Source organism: Acromyrmex echinatior, chromosome 1, assembly GCF_024713525.1.
Source record: "Acromyrmex echinatior isolate Ae372 chromosome 1, ASM2471352v2, whole genome shotgun sequence".
NCBI lineage: Eukaryota > Metazoa > Arthropoda > Insecta > Hymenoptera > Formicidae > Acromyrmex > Acromyrmex echinatior.
This window is the reverse complement of record NC_141852.1, coordinates 8085931-8092663: the sequence shown is the minus strand read 5'-3', so window position 1 is coordinate 8092663 and position 6733 is coordinate 8085931.

Genomic DNA, 6733 nt, shown 5'->3' with positions numbered 1-6733 from the left:
GGTGGAATAATATAAGATGAAGCGCTCCCGTGGATGCGCAGTAGGAGAATAAATTTGGTTAACATTTGATTGGTTATTCCAGTATAACCAGGGCTATTATACGTCAGAAAGTGCATATTGAAACACATTTGATGGGTTATTTCCAGTTTATTGCTACCGCCATTATGTGCAACGCTTCACCTTATATCATTCCACCATGTGCTCGTGCTCATGATGGAATTAGGGTGAAATCACACGGTGCGAAAAACGAGAATGCATCATAGAAACAATCAATCAAAGTTCTTCTGCGTTACTCCAAATTGACCTATTACTTAAGGCGATCTTAAAATAAAAACTAACTATGGATATCGGCTTTTAATGCATTATGTAAACATAACACACAAAACTTGTGTGACGGAAAAGTGCGAAATAGCGCTAATTAGTTATTTCAATGACCATTCTCTATTCCGCAGTCGTTTTCTACACCATATGATTTTATCCTAATACCATTATGAGCACGAGCAGCCGACAGTGCACGTTCCGCACCATGTGATTTTACCCTAAAGCCCATATCTGAGTGCTTTCCATTTGATGACACAAATCGACACAAACGTCGTTCTATCCTTGTTGATTCAGAGAGTAACAAAGATAGAACGATACTTGTGTTAACTTGTGTCTATTTATGTCATCAAATGGAAAGCACTCACTATCAACTCTACAAGCTGATTGCCAACTCTGACTGCCGATCAATAATGGATCAATCACAATAAGACTAATTCAATGTGATTGGTCCATGAAGCAACCAATCAGTGCTATTCCGCACTTTTCCATCACACAAGTCTTGTGTACTATGTTCACATGATGCATCAAAGGCCGGTATTCATAATTAGTTCTTATTTTAAGATCGTCTTAAGTAATAGGCCAATTGCGAGATTCTTTAAATGTTTTATCGACATTTATTGTTGTATCGTTAACTAGCGACAGCCATGACAGTCACGTTGTCTTCCAGGATTATTTTGTTATTGGCTGTCGCTAGTTAACGATACCGACAATCATCAATAAGACGTTTAGAGAATCCTGCTACAGAGTACCTATCATGGAACAGAGTCGAAATGGATTCCGATCGGAATTATTCTCTTTTCTCCAGAAAACACAATAGAAATCTAGGGAATAATTGAATAATTCTGATCGGAATCCATTCCGACTTTATTCCATGATAGGTGCTCTGTTCTTTTTAACTAGGGATCGATTGTGTATCTCGAAACCTAATAAATGATAAAGTGAGCTCTTACTTAATTGGATAGTTTTCATTATAGTGGAAATGTGACATTTTTCACGTGATATTACGCTTGACAAAAAAAATTCTATGTCGAATTATATAAAATGGTGTAAAAGCATTATCGAAATTTATCGAAGTTGAAATTTGTTAAAATTCGTTCTACCTAAAGACATAGATTATTGTTTCCAGTAATGAACATTATTTTTTATGTATGGAGGAAAATGACAACGAAAATAATAAAATTCGCAAGACATTTGAATTTAATAAGAAGAATCAAAATCCATTTGAAATCCCAAACAGTACATTTAGAAAATTATATAGATTAGTATATAAATATATTAAGTATATAAATATTAGGTGTTGGAATTAATTCGTAGCGTTTTACAAGTGATGGGAAGTACTTTCATTAATGTATTTTTTAATGCTCATGTGAAATAAATAACATTCTTTCATTAAAAAACGCTACGAATTAATTCCAACACCTAATATATAAATTATTTAAATGACTAAGATGATGAAATGGCTTATATAGTCGAAGCAAATCTTCATATCTTATAATATTTTTTGCGTAAATTTTAAGATTTCTAGTTCAAACAAAAATTATGAAATTGTAAAATTATAATATTTACTTAAAAATTATTGGACACTAAGATCCGCTTTTAATCGTATAGATAATTTTATTATATTAGTTATTTGAACAATATACGGTTCATAAATATAATATCCTAATGTTAAAATAAATTATATTCTGTTATAAATTGTATATATACGTGTGTATGTTTACGTGCAGCACAACAAAAGTTAGTACTTTAGTTTTTGTATCACTTGCATTTTGCACTCACATCTGTGATTTTCACTCTCGTAAGCATAGGGATATTTTCACTATGCTCATAGCTAATCGCACGTATTTTTTCACATGAAATGAAAGTGCGAGAAGTGAGAATATTCGACGATGATATGCAATCGACCTACTGAATTTTTGTATCTTCTCTGCAAGAGGACAGAAGAGGAAGAAAGATGAACTGCGGTGCAAAAATTCAGCCAAAAAGAATAGGCCTAATGTCTTAGTCGCTAATGTGACTAATCTCTAATTGGTTTATGACATCTTAAAACTGTACTTGAGATGGTCTTAAATATAAGACCCGACTGATGAAATATGAATATCGGTCAAAAATGCATTCAGGATGAATATAATTTAAAAACTATTAACATTATATTAATAATTTATTTATTAAAATGAACTATAATTTTTCAAATTGTAAAAACAGTTATCACTATTGTATTTAATATTTTAGAATCAATATTTACTATCTCATAACAATTATTTGAACTGCTTTAACATTTAGTGCTGTTCCATAGAGCGGAAATTAGCAATGGAACGGAACTCGCGGAATTAACAGGACAAATCACAGCCACTTCGTTTTGTTTCTTATTACACGACGGAAGTTGGCGCGACAACATTTCACTTGCTCGGAAATAATAGATATATAATTTCCACCACGCGACAAAAGTTGAACTCAATCTAACTTTTGCCGCGCGGAGGAAGTATTACATCATTTCCAAAAGTTTTGCAAAATAGAGTCGACTTAAAAATATATAATTATAAGCTAGTGCAACAACTTCTGCCACGCGGTAAGCGTTGCCGTGTTCTGTATGCAGGAACCATAGGGTACTTATCCATGCAGCAGAATAGCGTAACGCGGAACAAGAGCGGAACCAATCACAGCTAACGTTCCGCATCAGTTGCAGTTGATGCGGAACACATTGGTGATACGCTTGTGACTTCTTTTCAAAGATTGAAAGTTTTCCATTTTTTTCCAAAGTGAAAATATTTTCTTTTTTTTTTTTACAGATTGGCTCAATTTTAGCCTTCCGGAGTAAGATTTCACTCTAAGAGATTTAAGATTTGTTCGCGTTACATGCTCCAAATTAGCATTTGGATCACAAATAACATGGCAGTTGCATACATGTGTTCCAATGTGTTCAATAGAAGTTTGTTCGCGTCGCACACTCCAACTAGAGACCCTTTACTAGGGTCTCTAGCTCCAACATGCCCAACACGCTCCAAACGTCGCGTCACCGGAACCAATATTACCAGCGACTAGATGTTCACATAGCGTTAGAGCATACTCTATGAATCAATTAAGAGCATGCTCCATTTGCCTCACCTCAGAGGGTGGTGCATGTTACGCACGCATGCGTAATTGTTGAAAACATATTATATCGAAAAAAGTATTTTAGATTTATTTTATATAAAAACACATTTAATAAATGCGTTTTTGATATAAATATAAAAATACAATATAATATAACAATATAATATAATATTAATAAAATAAAATAAAATAAAATAAAATAAAATAAAAAATAAAATAAAATAAAAAATAAAATAAAATAATATTAATACAATATAATATAATATAATATAAAAATATAATATAATTTTCATATTTATTAAAAACGTATTTATTTTAAAAACGCTTTTCAAATAATCGAGGTAACATAAAATACGAAACGAAACGAAATACATGTTCGATCCATTTAAGTTGTCTCACGGATTAGGTTAGGTAACATGCTCACTTGTCCTAAATCCGTTCGTGTCACTGAACATTGGAGCACATGAATGCAACCGCCACCTTACTTGTGATCCAGGTACTCTCTGAATTAATTTGGAGTATGCGACGCGAATAAACCTATTATATTATTGTATTAATATTATTTTTTTAATTTTTCTAATTTTATTTATTTAAATTATTTATTTTATTTATTTATTCTTTTTATTTTATTTATTTTATTTATTTATTTTATTTTATTATTTTATTTTATTAATTATTTTATTTTATTAATTATTACCAAATGGTATTAAAAAAACGCACCTTAGTGAGATTCGAACTTGGGACCTCTGGATATGAATCTTACGTTATCCGCTATACCAATATACTATACTTCTTCAATTAGAAAATGTATTATTCATTCTCTATTTCAATTACAACTAGCTAAACTAAGTAACGAAATTATATAGATATAATAAAAATATCATCATTTAACAGATATAATAAAGTATAAACAATTTACATTACTATGAGACAACATTGGGTAAATGTCGGATAATCTAATCTCGCTTGGCCAATGTCGCGCATCGTGATATTAGCCTAATATTCGGGCTGTGTTCGACTTGCGAGTGTTCACATCGATCATTCATTTTACTTCTAATTGAAGAGAAACAAAAGAATATAGCTCAATTATTTTTACGTTACTACTTTTTTGAACTTAGTTGGATTAAAACAAAAAATTTCCTACTTATAATTTTGAATAATTTAAGTAGTATTTATGATCCGTTTTTAAATAAAAACTTTTTTTATTCAATTAGATTGAAGAACTGTATTTCATATTCAGATTATTGAATTGAGCAGTATTCACGTTGCACAGAAATTGCTGATATTATTTTTGAATTTAACAGAATTAAAAAAACTGTACTTCCTATTCACAATTCTAAATTGAGTAATATTTATGATGCACAGAAAATGCTAATATTATTTTTAGATAGAAAGGCATAAAGATATGCTGTATGCAATTCCTATAAATGAATAAAAATGCATTCAGGATTGAAAAGGCATAGACATTTGCTTTATACAATTCCTATAAACGAATAAAAATGCATTCAGGATTGAAAAGGATTCATTTTAACATTCATGAATCCGTATTTCTGAAAATCTGAATCCATTTTAATCCATTTCAATCCATCGTTTGCTAGGTAAGCAAATATAAAATCTGACGATGAATATTACCTATGTATATCCATACTCTCTTTAAATATCTTAGAGTGAAAATTGAGTCAATTTTTGAAAAAGGGTAAACATATTTTCACTATGGAAAAAGAGTGAGAAATTTTTACTCTTTTGGAATGAGATTTTATTTATTTCAAATGATATTCACTCCAAAGGAATGAAATTTTTACTTCTTTTTTTAGAGATTTTATTTATAAAGGATTTAGAGAGTAAATTTATTTGTATGATGTGCAGAAGGAACTGTAGACATGTTCAAGAATTCCGTTGAAATCGCATCGAATCTTAATGTTCTCCGATTTTTTGATGAAAAACTTAATATTGGTGTTTGCCAAGAACTCAAATAACATGTTGTTTTAAAATGAATGGAACATATGCGAGCTACAAAAGTGCCCAGTAAACGAAAATGGATTAAAATGAATTGAAATTTTTTTCTACTCGAATGCGTATTTTATATATATATATATATATATTAGGTGTTGGAATTAATTCGTAGCGTTTTACAAGTGATGGGAAGTACTTTCATTAATGTATTTTTTAATGCTCATGTGAAATAAATAACATTCTTTCATTAAAAAACGCTACGAATTAATTCCAACACCTAATATATATATATATAAATAGTGAATACTTTTTTTGGATTTAATTGGATTCAATTGGATGTAATTGGATTGAAAAACTACATTTCCTATTCAAAATTTTGAATTGAAAATGCAGTATTCACAATGCATAGAAAAAGCTAATATTATTTTTAGATTGAAAGACATAGAGGTATGCTCCATACAATTATTAATATGAAAATAAATGAATAAAAATGCATTCATTTTGACATTCGTAAATCAATATTTCTGAAAATCTGAATTCATTTCAATTCATTTCAATCCATTCTTATTTGCTGAGTATACATTATAATAATAAAAATATCATTAAAAAGAACATATAAATTTTAATAATCTGTAGAGCATATTAAATTATAAAATTTATGACATATCATGTTTCATATTGGTATTATTATTCACATGGGCCGTTTCTATCCATATCTTTCTATATATCTCGTCTTTGAGAAATGAAAAGAAATGATAATGGAATCGATATCGAATTGACGTCGATTCAATATCGATTTGATGCTTTCGATATTGAATCAACATCAATTCGATGTCGATTCCATTATTATTTCTGACTGGGTTATTGATTTATATTTTAATGGTTGGCTACTGCAACTTTTGCAACCTTTCATATAACACATCGGCATTATTTATTACTTATTTATTATTTTTTTACTATTATTTAGTACTTTTCACTTACTACTTATTACTTATTACTTTGTTACTTTATTACTTATTACTTTTATTACTTATTATTTTTCGAAAAAAATATAAATTTCTGCATCCTTTGTTTCGGAAAATATTTGTACATGTTTATTTGATACATATTCATTTCCGCAATATGTTATTTCAAAATTATCGCGATGTAAATGTTTAAAATTGAGACATCTGGTTGTGCGCAGAACGGTATGAAATTCGCCTTGAAAACGAGCATATATAGGCCGGTATTCATAACTGGTTCTTATTTTAAGATCGTCTTAAGTAATATCTTAAGTCATTAATGCGGCCTTCTGATTGGTTTATGACATCTTAAGACTGTACTAATCTGTCTTAAATACAAGATCCGACTATGAACATGAAATCCA